The sequence below is a fragment of the Triticum dicoccoides genome, chromosome 4B, assembly GCF_002162155.2.
Source record: "Triticum dicoccoides isolate Atlit2015 ecotype Zavitan chromosome 4B, WEW_v2.0, whole genome shotgun sequence".
Classification (NCBI taxonomy): domain Eukaryota; kingdom Viridiplantae; phylum Streptophyta; class Magnoliopsida; order Poales; family Poaceae; genus Triticum; species Triticum dicoccoides.
The window spans coordinates 29,254,949-29,270,545 of record NC_041387.1 but is presented as its reverse complement, the minus strand read 5'-3'; positions in this window follow the sequence as shown (position 1 = coordinate 29,270,545).

Genomic DNA, 15,597 nt, shown 5'->3' with positions numbered 1-15,597 from the left:
GCAAACCTCGTGATGGAGTAGATGAAGATGGTGCACGAGGCTAGTCAGGTTGCCTATAATGCCAGCACCGCTATACAAGCCAACGTCAAGGTTAGTTGGTGTCCGACTTGTCCTTTGACTAGTGGTAGTTGCAACTGCTACTTTATTGTTCATAAGGTGTCCCAGGACGAGCGTTTTGGAACCTTTATGTGCATCTATCATGGGTCTACATTTCACATACAATCATATCCAATCACCCACTGGGTGTTTTGACTTAGTGTTGAACAGTACTTCCACTTGAGTTGACTAGGTTGAGTCGAGTGTTTTCTCAACCAGTGGGGGCACGCAGAGTGCACCCACTGGACGTAGTCCCTGAGAACACCGTCGGGTGTTTGACACGTCGGGGGTCTTTGTTGAATGTTGCTTCATTGTTCTTTCACTCGGTTGAATATCGCGATCCGAGTGGAATCCGGACCAGTGGGGGACGCCGAGTGCACCCACTGGGTGTAGTCCCCGAGACCGTGGTCGACTGCTGGTAGTCGACTTGGGTCTGAGAAGCTCTCTTTCTCCCTTTTTTTGCATACTCATGCTGGGAAGACCATGCAGAGTGGAAAACTGGACCAGTGGGGGCACGCCAAGTGCACCCACTGGGTGTAGTACCCGAGACTACTGTTGAATGTTTGATTCGGCAGTAGTCTTAGAGTAATTGTCATTGTCGACTGACATATCTTCTTTGCTGACCGCAGAAATCTTGTGTTCTTGGGGCTCAATTTGCTGAACTGGAGAAGAAGCAGATCAGCCTCAACTTAGATCTGGAGCTGGCCAACAAGAATCTCAAGAAGGCCTAGGATGAAGCAGCCGCCATGGGAGGTAATAATTCATCGACTGTCTATCATATGACCCTTTTTTAGTCACTTGAACCGAGTGATTTCACTCGAACGGATGTGCATAGTGAAAACCGTCAACTCCAAGCTCGTCTGAACAATGTTATTTCTTTAGAGAAAATGAAGGAGGCTCTGGAGAAGAAGGACCAAGACCTTGCCGCAGCTCAAAAGGAGGCACAAGAGAAAACATCACCCATAGATAAGAAGTTGGCCTAAGTCAGCAAGTTAGAAGAGGAGAACTCCAAGCTGAAGACTGCCGTTGCTGAGGCCAACCAGGAGGTTGAGAAGCTAAAGAAGGATAAGGAGACCCTGACTGGCGAGGTTGGAAGTCTCAAGGCCAAGAAAGGTGAACTGGAGGCTTATCTGGGACAACTTGGTGAGAATCTAGTCTTGAAGCTTGAAGATATTTCTCTTTGTCCGACTGATTTGTCGATGTCGACTGATGCATCTTATTGAACTGTTGACTCATCACCTCTCTGACTACGCAGAATTTTGTCAAGATTTCGAGGCAGAAACTGGGCGGGTCGAGACGGGTCTTGACCCCATAAACTCTCCTGTCAAAGATGACGTTGCGATGAGCGGGCTACGATTGGAGTCTCGTCTGGACAGCACTGTGAACTATCTCGCACATCTGAAGGTGGCAATGTCGCGGATCGACGCTGAACTCTGGTCTCAAGCAGAACTCCCAAAAGATCTCGAGTCCCTGATGAATCAACTGAATGAGATCCCTAGTCAAGTGTAGGAGAGGAAGAAGTCATCTCCTCGCTGTGGCGCCGATGTTGCTTTGTCGTTGGTCCGAGTCCACTGCAAGGACGTCAGAGAAGACAAGCTGGCGGCTCTCAAGGTTGCCAACACTAAGTAGCTCAGCTTATAGTCTTTCATGGACACCTTCCTTGAAGCCGCCACCCGTATCGCAGACAGCATCGACCTTGACAGCTTCTGTAACACCCCAAGACCGGAACTTCAGATGCCTTCCAGGGTTTCCGAGATTCGTTGTGTGATTTTTTTTTGTTCGTGCATTCATCTCTGCATCATGTGCATTGCATCATGTCATCATGCCATCAGATCATTAATTTTTAAAACTCAACTAAATAAATTGCATAGATCTTTTGATCTATTTAAACTAAGGGAACTAACATGGTGATTTCTCTTTATAACATACCCTCCCGATATTTAGGGAGATATTATAAAATATTCCATTGTTTTGGAAATAACCATAACACACTTACAGTTTAAGTTCCATGCATTTTCTATCTAAATTCCTTGCCTCAAACTTTGCCAACAATTCTTTCTCCATTTATTGTGGCTCCTCCAAAATTCTCAACATTTTTGGGCCTTCCAAACCTCCACTTCCTATTCACCCATTTGAATTAAATTCAAATGTTTTGAATTTAAATCTTGCATTCGTGCCTCTTTTCTATTTTTCCTGGATCGAGCTCATTTTTGTGAGCCCGAGAAAATTATCCGCTTGCCAAAGTCATTTCTCTAACCTTTTCCTTTCCCTCTTTTCCTTGTTCCTATTATTTTCTGCTTTGGAAAATATAAGAGAGAGGGAGAAGAGTGCCTAGCCGGCCTCTTAGGCCCGGCCAACCTAGCCGGCCCAGCCAGCCCACCTAACCCTCCTAACCCTAGCCCGACCGCTCTCTCCCCTCGTTCCCACACAGCGCCGCAGCCCCAGCCCCGATCAAATCCCAATCTCTCGATCTCTCTCCCTCGTCTCCTCCCTCGCGCCGCATCTCTCCCGATCCACCTCGCCCATGTCTCCCTCTCCTCGAGACCCTCAAGCCAACCACCATGCAAACGCATCGCGCCGCACCTCCGCCGGCCTCGGCCTCCCACGGCTGCCTGCTGCTGGCCCGCTGCCGAGCTCTCCGCTGTCACCCCGCAACCATGCCCCGTTACCCCTCCGGTCGGCGAGTCCAGGAGCGCGTCACCCTCAACCCTCCTCGCCATCGTCCAGGGCCACGCCTGCGCCTCTAGCGCCGGACCCCGCGTTCCGCCCTCGCCGGAGAAGCGGACCAGGCCGGACCTCCTCTGCACCCCATCTCTCCATCTCCTCCTCGCCCGTGACCCGAGCTATGCGCTCGCGGCTATGCCATGGCCGCCTCCCTCCGCTGCAGACGCGCCCTTCGGTCTCTGTGCCTCGCGCCCTAGCTCGCCGTTGTCCTCTGCTCCCCTTGCCGAAGCCCGCGCCAAGGCCAGCGCCCAGCCTCTGCTCCGTCTCGACCGCGCCCTTCTGTCGTTGCTCTTCTCGTGCGCCGCCATCCCTCTGCTGCCTCGCCGGACCTCTGTCCTCCGCCTTCTCCCTCCCCGCAGATTTCTACTGCTTCGTCCCCGCACCACTCGGTGACCCCGCCATCACTCCTGACCTCCTCCATGCCCTATAGCCGCTGCTGTTTTGCCACACCACCACAGCAATGGTGCATTGCAAGGTTGCTGCGCTGGACGCTAAGTACCACGACCACCGCATTCCATTTCTTCATTGTCAAGGCCGAGAGGACGCCAAGTACCACGACTGCAGCCGGTGTGCATTTTTGTCAAGTCCGACTACACGTGTACGACTACATCCGAGGTGGATTTCGTCAAGTACCCCTTCGGATGCGCCAAGTTCGACTACATGGACCACCAAGTTCCGCTCCGAACATGTACGACTACAACCGATGATGCGACAAGTTCCACTACCGACGACCTGAACAATCTACGTAACGTGTACCACTACCGTCGACCCTCGAAGACCCCGTGGACCCCGAACATCTACGGATCATGAACAACTACTTCCACTACGACACGAGTACAACTACTTCCACTACCGCCGCCCCGTGAACGACTACTTCCCTCGACGTTTTGGAACCGCCCCGAAACGCACCCTTCGAAGGTATAAGCCCCGAGACGATCAACCATGGACCGAATGAATATGTGTTGTATGAGATGCATATGTTTGCACCGTGATCGAATCGTCCTTGCGATGCCCCTCTTTTTCCATGCCACCGTCCCGTGGGAACCCGGTAGTCGGGATCACCCCACCATCCTTGCATGACACGCTCATGCTCACTTCCTTTTGCACCGGTATCTCCATTAGCTACCAGAACCGATATGTTGTCGTGGCATCATTTTCGGATATGTTGCCATGGCACCATTTTTGTTTCGCCGTCGTAGCACCCTTTTCGTTCCGCCTTGGTGACCCAATGCTTCATAACATGCTCATGTCAACGTTTTCAATTAAATTGCATAAAACTTGTGCATGTAATCCGCATCATGATAACAACATTTAAATGCTTAAAATTGTGTTTGCATTAAATTGCTAAATGACATATGGGGTTTTTCCGGAATTGTTGTTTCTTGCTTCCGGCCTCATTTAAATTGCCTAGCTAGGTAGTTTAATTATGTTTCACCTCTTGCCATGTTTAACAACATTAAATATTGTTTGTTAGCCTAAATGAGAGAGAACTAAATAATTGATGTGGTGTTCCGTCAAAATGCAACTGATTGCATATTGAGCTCCACTTAACTTGTAGTATTGTTTGTTGCACTTTGCCATGCCATGCCTCATTAAACCGGACATGCATCATACTTGATTGTGCATCATACCATGATTATGCTTGTGTGTTTACCATGTTGCTTGCTTCTTTCCGGTTTGCTTCTCTCGTTAGCTTCGGTTTCGTTCCGGAGTTGTGAGGATTTGTTCAACTACGTTTGTTTGTGTTCTTCATGGACTCGTTCTTCCTCCTATCGGGATCTCAGGCAAGATGACCATTACCCTTGATATCACTTCTATCTTTGCTTGCTAGTTGCTCCATTCTATCGCTATGATGCGCTACCTATCACTTGTTTACCGTGCCTCCCAAACTGCCATGTCAGCCTCTAACCTTTTCACCCTTCCTAGCAAACCGTTGCTTGGCTATGTTACCGCTTTGCTCAGCCCCTCTTATAGCGTTGTTAGTTGGAGGTGAAGTTGAAGATTGCTCCATGGTGGACAGGATTATGATTTGGATATCACAATATCTCTTATATTATTAATGCATCTATATATTTGGTAAAGGGTGGAAGACTCGGCCTTATGCCTGGTGTTTTTTTCCACTCTTACCGCCCTAGTTTCAGTCATACCGGTGTTATGTTCCCGGATTTTGCGTTCCTTACGCGGTTGGGTGATTTATGGGACCCCCTTGACAGTTTGCTTTGAATAAAACTCCTCCAGCAAGGACCAACCTTGGTTTTACCATACATAAGCCTTTTTCCCTTGGGTTCTGCAGACTCAAGGGTCATCTTTATTTTACCCCCCGGGCCAGTGATCGTCGTGAGTGTTGGTCCAACCTGTCAACCGCCGGTTGCCACCAGGGGCAACTCTGGGCTGGCCTACCGGAAGTTTGGACAATCCGGTGTGCCCTGAGAACGAGATATGTGCAGCTCCTATCGGGATTTGTCGGCACAGCGGGAGGCTTTGCTGGTCTTGTTTTACCATTGTCAAAATGTCTTGTAAACCGGGATTCCGAGTCTGATCGGGTCTTCCTGGGAGAAGGAATATCCTTCGTTGACCGTGAGAGCTTATGATGGGCTAAGTTGGGACACCCCTGCAGGGTATAATCTTTCGAAAGCCGTGCCTGCGGTTATAGGCAGATGGGAATTTGTTAATGTCCGGTTGTAGATAACTTGACACCAGATCCGAATTAAAACGCATCAACCGTGTGTGTAGCCGTGATGGTCTCTTTCCGGCGGAGTTCGGGAAGTGAACATGGTTTCTGGGTTATGTTTGACGTAAGTAGGAGTTCGGGATCACTTCTTGATCATTGCTAGCTTCACGACCGTTCCATTTGCTCTCTTCTCGCTCTTATTTGCGTATGTTAGCCACCATATATGCTTAGTCGCTGCTGCAACCTCACCACTTTACCCCTTCCTTTCCCATAAGCTTAAATAGTCTTGATCGCGCGGGTTTTGAGATTGCTGAGTCCTCGTGACTCACCAGATACTATCACAACAGTTGCAGGTGCCGATGATACCAGAGCAGGTGATGCAACCGAGCTCAGATGGGAGCTCAATGAAGATCCGGATCGTTGCTATGTTTCGTTTCATGTTGATTAGTAGTGGAGCCCAGTCGGGACGATCGGGGATCTAGCAATTGGGTTATCTTCTTTTCTTTTGGCTTCGTCCGTACTCGGACTATGTGTGTACTCTGAATGATGTATGATTTATTATATGTTCATTGTGTGAAGTGGCGATTGTAAGCGAACTCTTTATCCCATTCTTGTTCATTACATGGGATTGTGTGAAGATGACCCATCTTGCGCCGCATCTCTCCCGATCCACCTCGCCCATGTCTCCCTCTCCTCGAGACCCCTCAAGCCAACCACCACGCAAACGCATCGCGCCACACCTCCGCCAGCTTCGGCCTCCCGCGGCTGCCTGCTGTTGGCCCGCTGCCGAGCTCTCCACTGTCATCCCGCAACCATGCCCCGTTGCCCCTCCGGTCGGCGAGTCCAGGAGCGCGTCACCCTCAACCCTCCTCGCCATCGTCCATGGCCATGCCCGCGCCTCCAGCGCCGGACCCCGCGTTTCGCCCTCGCCGGAGAAGCGGACCAAGCCGGACCTCCTCTGCGCCCCATCTCTCCATCTCCTCCTCGCCCGCGACCCGAGCTATGCGCTCGCGGCTGCGCCATGGCCGCCTCCCTCCGCTGCAGACGCGCCCTTCGGTCTCTGTGCCTCGCGCCCCAGCTCGCCGTTGGCCTCTGCTCCCCTTGCCGAAGCCCGCGCCAAGGCCAGCGCCCAACCTCTGCTCCGTCTTGACCGCGCCCTGCTGCCGTTGCTCTTCTCGCGCGCCACCATCCCTCTGCTGCCTCGCCGGACCTCTGTCCTCCGCCTTCTCTCTCCCTGCAGATTTCTGCTGCTTCGTCCCTGCACCACTCGGTGACCCCGCCGTCACTCCTGACCTCCTCCATGCCCTATAGCCGCTGTTGTTTTGCCACACCACCACAGCAATGGTGCATCGCGAGGTTGCTGCGCTGGACGCTAAGTACCACGACCACCGCATTCCGTTTCTTCACTGTCAAGGACGAGAGGACGCCAAGTACCACGACTGCAGCCGGTGTGCATTTTTGTCAAGTCTGACTACACGTGTACGACTACATCCGAGGTGGATTTCGTCAAGTACTCCTTCGGATGTGCCAAGTTCGACTACATGGAACACCAAGTTCCGCTCCGAACCTGTACGACTACAACCGATGATGCGACAAGTTCCACTACCGGCGACCTGAACATCTACATAACGTGTACCACTACCGTCGACCCTTGAAGACCCCGTGGACCCTGAACATCTATGGATCAAGAACAACTACTTCCACTACGACACGAGTACAACTACTTCCACTACCGCCGCCCCGTGAACGACTACTTCCCTCGATGTTTTGGAACCGCCCCGAAACGCATGCTTCGAAGGTATAAGCCCCGAGACGATCAACCGTGGACCGAATGAATATGTGTTGTATGAGATGCATATGTTTGCACCGTGATCGAATCGTCCTTGCTGTAAGTGCATCTAGTGCCCCTTAGTGATTTTGGTGTATTGAAGACTTATAGGTTAAGGGACTAATGCGTTTGTGAGTATACAGAGGTCTATAAGTCTATGAGGAGTTTGATATTTACAGATAAAGTCGACCCCTAAAAATGAAGTTCTTCAACTGAAGACTTTAATATTCTGAAGACTTTCTGAAGACTTTGAAAGTGAAGAAATTGGTGTGACCTTGAAGACTTGGTATTCATTTGTGGGTTATGAAGCGTGAAGACTTTTGTTTTCGTAGTTTCATTTTCTCTTTCTTGAGTCATAGGAAACACCGTACTGTTAAAGGGGGTCGAGGAAATACTAAGGAAAAATTTCCATGTGATGCTCAACTCAAAATCCTACACCTACCAATCCCTTCGAGTGAAGCCTTTGGAAATCTCATACAGTTCAGTCACTTTCTTCAGTGACAGAGACGAAGTTCTTCTGGTCGCTAACGAATTTCTTCTGACTGAGGAGTTAGGAATTTGTCAGTGCGAATTACTTACACAGTGAGGAACATGATAGCCCTGAGGAATTTGAGAGTCAAATTTCCGACCGTTGTTGTGCTGCGCTCCAGCTGTCCCAAAATATCTTATCCACCTAACGGTCATATCATTGAGGGGCATTTATATCTTATCATGTCGGGCTTCTCCCTAGGCTATAAATAGCCGCCCCCCTACAACCACTAGCTGGTTGGCTGCTCCGAGAGAACTTGACACTTGTCATTTAAGAGCAACCCATCCTCCGAGGACTTTGAGAGAAAATCATCGAGTGAGGAAAACCCAAAACCAAACCCCTACAAACCCAAAGTGATTGAGCATCACTGAAGAAATTGATCCTGCGTGGATCCGACGCTTGTTACCTTTGAAGATTGTGCTTCTTCCAGACGGTTAGGCGTCAAGGTCTAGAGCATCCAAGAGGAATTGTGGATCGCCGAGTGACCAAGTCTGTGAAGGTTTGGAAGTCGTCTGAAGACTTACCACGAGTGATTGGACGAGGTCTGTGTGACCTTAGTTCAAGGAGAATACGATGAGGACAGGGTGTCCTGAGCTACGTGCTCAGCGACTGGGTGTCCGGGACTGTGTGTCCTCGAGTTTAAATACTCAGCCGCTCCAACCAGACGTACAACTGAGACAGCAGTTGGAACTGGTCTACCAAATCATTGTCTTCACCAACCTAACTGGTTCTATTTCCTCAACCCTTTCATTTCCTCATTACTGTGTTGAGTTTTTGTTCATATCTGTGTTTGAAGACTTTGACTGAAGACTTTCTCAATTTCCTCAGTTCAATTTCTTCAGTCTGCTTGTCTTCATCTTGTGTTATCCTGTGATTACGCTTTCTGTACTCTGTACTAGTGTCGGTGTACTAGAGTAGGGGTACCCTAGTATCCTGAACTTGTGCACGGGCAGTTGCAGCACCCCGCGGCAAGGCTTGCCGGGTGACCGCCAAGGTCCTCCGTGGTTCCTTTGGAGCCATTCAAGAACAAAGTATTCAAGCCAAGGAGACAAGGCCCCGGCAAGAGGAGCTTGCTGGGAAGGCCAACCAAGGCATCTCAAGGAACTTGCCGCAACGCGCCACGCGTCCCGGCGAGGCCCGGTGAGCGACAAGCTTCTGGGCGCGACAAGACAACGACCGCGGCAAGGCGCTTGCCGCGGCAAGGCTACCACCCTGTACCCGCGCTCCAGCACATCCACCAACGTGTCGCCCTGGGGCCTTTCCAGGCGCGCGTCGCAGGAGGCTGTGCAGCCAGTGGTGCGCGGTGGCAACCGGCGCTGACAAGATTGCCATCGTGGCGAGCGGTGGCGCCCCTGACGGTCCTTTTTTGCACTGTTTGGGCGACATAGACGGGCATTTAATGCCTTTGTCCCCAGCCGTCAGGGTTAGGTAGGATACACTGTACAGGTAGCTGTACCAACCACAATCCCTTTTCCATTTTTGCCCTTGTCTACGTTGCCACCTGTCGGTGACCCCTTTAGCATATAAAAGGAGGCCCATGCGCAACGTAGAGAGGGGTTCGGAAGCCGGAAAACACTCATGCTCGGTCTCGTTAGCAGCTACAGTGTACTGTAGCACTCAGCGCTCCCGAGCAAGAACTCAATACACTCAGACATGCAGCAGTAGGAGTATTATCTCTCCGGAGAGCTCCGAAGCTGGGTAAAACCGCTTGTGTGCTTCGCCTCGATCTGCTCTTCGTGCGATCTCCGCCTCTCGCCGAACCGAAAGGGGCCCGGCCCGCCGGTCCCCATAGGTGTTTGTGGATCAGCCTTCCCCGACATATTTGGCGTGCCAGGTAGGGGGCGTTGAGGTTGTGTGAACCTGATCCGGCGTTCACACGAGCTAGATCTTCATCTTCTTCATCGACATGCCACCGAAGAAGAAGGCTTCGGCGGCAGATGTTCCGTCCACGTCGATCCCACCACCACCGGAGCAAACAGGTGGTGGGGCAGACGCCGACGGAAGAACGGACATCGACGAGGGAGCTCACAGTGCTGCCAGGTCCAAGGACAAGGCTGCGCAGACCTCGGCGTCCGTACATGCACCGCGCCCATCTTAGGAGGCGCAGGACCAACCGCGTCATGGTATTCGCAGAGCCATACGTTCGTTGGGCCAAGATCGAGCTGGTGGATCTCGGGGTGCTCAAGACCAGCATGCACGCCAACATGCTGGCACGAGCGAGGCACGGTCGCCTGGACGTGATACTGCTCCTTCTAACATAGTTAGAAGTCCGAGCATATCCCGCTCCTCGCACCGTTCGCCACTACCGCCCACCACTCCAGCAGAAGCTTTGGCGCGAGCTCAACTGCTCCTGGATTACCCTCCAACGGCAGACAAGATAGATGAATGGAGGGCCACCATTCAGAGTCTCATCGGCTTCGCCAACGGCGACACTCCGCGGCAGCCAAGTACATCGCTGCCACGGCAGGACTGCCAGGCACGAGCCGGTGGCAACGAAACCGGTGGGGGTGCGACCACCGTGCACTCTCCACCCCGAAGGCCAAGATCGCCGACTCGCCAGATCCACCTCGACAGCGAATCCACCGCATCGTCGGATCCACGAGTTCGTCGTGATCAGCGCCAAGTTCTTCACGAACAATAGCAAGAAGACGCTCGAACTCGCATCGAGCACCAAAGAGAAGCGCGGCGTCAATCGGACCAGCGCGCTGGGCCCTCTATCGACATGCATGCGCCAGGGGAACCAGGCGACTTGCTGTACGCGGTAGGTTGCCCTGCGTTCACTCGTGAGCTGTGGCAGGTCTAGTGGCCCAGCACGAAGAATTTCAAGCCAGACGTACCAGAGAAGTACGACAGCAAGACGCATCCGTCGGAGTTCCTCAGCATTTACACCATCGCGGTGCAAGCTGCTGGGGGGCGGGACGACAAGATCCTTGCCAACTACTTCCCACTGGTGCTCAAGCCCAATTTCAGATCCTGGCTCATGCACTTGCCGAACAACTCCATATCCTCCTGGGCAGACCTATGCCATCAGTTTGTCGGCGCCTTTACAGGCGGCCACAAGCCTCCTGGCCAAGAGAGCGACCTTCATCTGCTCGCCCAGAAGGAAGGAGAGCCCCTGCGCAAGTACATTCAGAGATTCAGCCGCGTACAGCACAACATCCCAGATGTCCACCCTGCCGCGGTAATCAGCGCGTTCCATCAGAACGTGCGAAACCGCAGGATGCGGGAGGAGATGGCGATGTGCAGGATCAGAGATGTCAGTGAGCTATATGCCCTGGCCGACAAGTGTGCGCGTGCCGAGGAAGGGAGGAAACTCCCCGGAGAGAATACAGAAGCAGGAGGATCTGATAGTGAGGGGGCTGCCCCGGCAAAGAAAAACCGGCGGCGGAACAACAGGAAGAAGAAAGGTAAAGATGTGCTGGTCGTTGAGCAGTCCGGCAACGGAGGTGGCGCCAAGAAAGCCAAGGCTGGAAGCTCCGGCGAGGGGATTGTCGCAGGCGCCAACTACCAGGCTGTGGCAGTCGCTGACAAGCAGGACGGCACCAACAAGCAGTACTGCAAGATCCACCGCACCAAGGGCCATGACCTCTAGAGCTGCAAGAAGGTCGAGCAGCTCGTTGAGCAGCAAAAGGCTGAATACGAGCGGCGCAACAAGGAGAAGGCCCAGGAAGGTGCTGGAAGAGCCAGCAAGAAACGCCCCGGTCGAGGAGGACGCCGCGGCAAGGCCAAGCAGCGGCAAGGAGATAGAGCTCTCCGCGGCCGCGATAAGGATGAAGATGACGACGACGATGAAGATATGGATGATGACGAGACCGATGAGCAGGAGTTCCAGAAAGCCACAGAGGTCATGTGCGTTGACGGCGGTGCTTCTCTGCATACTTCACACCGCCAGCTCAAGCAGTGGGTGCGGGAAGTCAATGCGGCGGAACCACCCATGGAGTCACGCAAGCCTCTGAAATGGTCCAGCACGCCTATCATCTTTGACATTGAGGACCACCCTGATCGCATAACTACGGTCGGGTGCTTGCCGATGTTGGTTTCACCAACTATCTGCAACCTCAAGGTCACTAAGATGCTAGTTGACGGCGGGGCCGGTTTGAACCTGATCTCCTCCACGGTGCTCCAGAAACTCCAGATCCCTGATGGCGTGCTCGAAGAGACAGGCACATTCCAAGGAATCAGTCCGGGAAGGAGCAAGCCGAAGGGAAAGATTACGTTGCCGGTGACATTTGGCAGCGAGTTGAACTTCAGGACTGAGAGGGTCACTTTTGACGTTGCTGATTTTCCATTGCCTTACAATGGGATACTCGGCCGCCCAGCACTCGCCAAATTCATGGCAGCTTCTCATTATGCATACAACATACTGAAGATGCCAGGCCCGATAAGTGTCATCTCTGTCCCTGGCGACAAGAGGGATGCTCTTATCTGCGCCGACAAGATCTACCGGGAGGCAGCAGCCGCAACGGGTCACAAGCCACTTGCCGCTGAAGCTCCCGGGGGAAGAAGAAGACTAAGTCCGGCAAGAGTTCTGATGCCCACTCCGGCAAGCGCACCTCTTCGGAGTGCTGCGCTACCGTCGAGGACGCACCATAGAGCTCCACCGGCAAGTGTAAGAAGACAATGGCAGCTCCACCAGAGACCAAGAAGGTGTCCGCCAAGGAGGATGGCATAGGTGGTACTTTCACCATCAGTGACATTCTCAACCCTAAATAGGAAGCGCGCTCGTTGCTTTCCTGCGGGTGAACGTCGACGTGTTTGCATGGCAACCGTCTGACATCCCCGGTGTTCCCAGGAAAGTAATCGAGCACCATCTTGCCGTCTGCCCTCATGCGCGGCCCGTCAAGCAGAAAGTTAGGAAGCAGGCAGTGGAGCGCCAAGAATTCATTGCAGAAGAAATCAAGAAATTGGAAGCAGCAGGCCTTGTCAGAGGAGTGCTCCATCCTACGTGGCTGGCCAACCCTGTAGTGGTGCGCAAGGCAAACGGGAAATGGAGACTTTGTATCGACTTTACTGATGTCAATAAAGCTTGTCCCAAAGACCCATTTCCCTTGCCGCGCATTGACCAGATTGTTGACTCCACGGCCGGATGTGACTTGCTTTCATTTCTTGATGCATACTCAGGATACCATCAGATCTTCATGGCAGAAGAGGATGAGGAGAAGACAGCATTCATCACCCCGTTTGGCACATACTGTTTCGTACGGATGCCTTTCGGTTTAAAGAATGCTGGTTCAACATTTGCGAGGGTAGTCCATCATGCTTTTGAGCCGCAAATGCACAGAAATGTGGAAGCCTACATGGATGACATAGTGGTCAAGAGCAAGGACAAGGTGACTCTGATTCAAGATTTAGACGAAACCTTTGCAAATCTGCGCAAGATCAACCTCAAGCTTAACCCCGAGAAGTGCGTGTTTGGAGTCCCCTCCGGCAAGCTTCTCGGGTTCTTCGTGTCTCAACGGGGAATTGAGGCCAATCCCGACAAGATCAAGGCCATTGAGCAGATTGAAGCACCAAAGCGCGTCAAGGACGTACGAAGACTTGCCGGTTGCATAGCTGCTCTCAGCAGGTTTATCTCTAGATCTGCTGAACGCGCCCTGCCATTTTTCAAAATTTTGAAAAAGGCGGGTCCAATGAAATGGACTCCGGAAGTGGAGGCTGCACTGCAGGACTTAAAGAGATACCTGTCCTCCACTCCAACACTTGTCGCACCTAAGCCACAAGAGAAGTTGCTGCTATATATAGCGTCAACCAATCAAGTGGTTAGTTCTGCGTTAGTAGCGGAGAGGGAGGCGGACGATGAGCCAGCAACCACGGTAGATGCATCCAGCGACAAGCACGAGACTTCACCGGCAAGCTCTGGTCCCGACAAAGATGGATCTGCGCAGACACGAGAGAAGATGCAGAAAAGAATGGTGCAGCGCCCAGTTTACTTTGTCAGTTCCCTTCTGCAGGGGGCTAGGTCAAGGTACTCTGGTGTGCAGAAATTGCTTTTCGGCCTTCTCATGGCCTCGAGAAAGCTGCGCCATTACTTCCAAGCACATGAGATCACAGTCGTCACTCGTTTTCCGCTGAAGAGGATACTGCAGAATCCAGAAGCAACATGCAGGATTATCGAGTGGGCACTGGAACTGTCAAGGTTTGGCCTCATGTTTGAAAGCACTTCGACTATCCAAAGCAGAGCATTGGCAGAGTTCATAGCAGAGTGGACGCCAACACAAGATGAAGAAATTCCAGAGACGAGCATCCCTGTCAAGGAGGCAAGCAAGGAGTGGCTGATGTACTTTGATGGTGCCTTTTCGCTGCAAGGCGCCGGTGCGGGCGTGCTACTTGTCGCACCCACCGGAGAGCACCTCAAGTACGTAGTCCAGATGCACTTTCCCAAGGAGCAAGCAACGAACAATACCGTAGAGTATGAGGGTTTGCTTGCCGGTCTCAGGATCGCGGCAGACCTTGGGATCAAGAAGCTCATTGTCAGGGGTGACTCACAGCTTGTCGTCCGCTAAGTGAACAAGAATTATCAGAGTCCGCTGATGGAAGCTTACGTTGATGAAGTGAGGAAGCTAGAAGAGCTCTTTGATGGCCTACAGATGGAACATGTTCCAAGAACTCAGAACGACATTGCCGATGGCCTGTCAAAGTGCACCGCACTTAGGTTACCTGTGGAACCAGGGATCTTTGTGCTCAAACTGACTCAACCATCTGTAACGCCATCAACTGGACAAAGCAAGAAAAGGAAGTTGATTTCTGGCGACTATTTTCCGGCAGAGCTCCCCGAGGCCGCCGCCAAGAAGGTCCCCAAGAACAACTCCAAGGGTGCTGAGGAGCAGTCTGCTCCGGCAAACCTTAGGGTTTGTTCCGTTGAAGCAGACGCTTCCGACAAGTTTTGCTCCGGCAAGCTTGCCGGGGAACGTCAAGTTCCGGCTAAGCCGCAGGTTCTCGCCGTAGAAGCGGATGTTCCCGCAGCAGCAGATGTGCCTTTAGTCCTTGTTGTCGAGCCGCAGGCTCCAGCATGGGCACAGCAGATTGTCCGTTTCCTTCAGACAGGAGAACTTCCCGAAGAGCAAGAAGAAGCAGAAAGAGTAGCCCGGCAGTCAAGTATGTACCAGTTTGTTGACAACACACTGTACAGAAGAAGACTCAACAGTGTGAAATTGAAGTGTATTCACCTGGAAGACGGACAAAAGCTGTTGGCAAAGATACATGGAGGCATATGTGGTCACCACATTGGCGCAAGAGCACTTGCCGGCAAAGCGTTTCGGCAAGGTTTCTTTTGGCCGACAGCCCTCCAGGATGCAACTGCACAAGTAACCAAGTGTGAAGCGTGCCAGTTCCATTCCAAACAGATACACCAGCCAGCTCAAGCTCTCCAGACGATCCCTTTATCCTAGCCATTTTCGGTCTGGGGGCTCGACATCCTCGGCCCCTTTCCCCGAGCTGTCGGGGGCTTTGAGTACTTGTACGTTGCAATCAACAAGTTCACAAAGTGGCCGGAAGTGGAAACAGTGAGGAAGGTGACAGCACAGTCAGCAGTCAAGTTCTTCAGGTCGATTGTTTGTCGCTTCGGGATCCCTAATAGGATCATCACCGACAACGGCATGCAATTCACGAGCCACACCTTCATGCAATACGTCCAAGATCTTGGCGCCAAGGTCTGCTTCGCTTCTGTTGCTCATCCGAGAAGCAACGGTCAAGCGGAGAGGGCAAATGCTGAAGTGCTGCGTGGGCTCAAGACCAGAACTTTCGACAGGC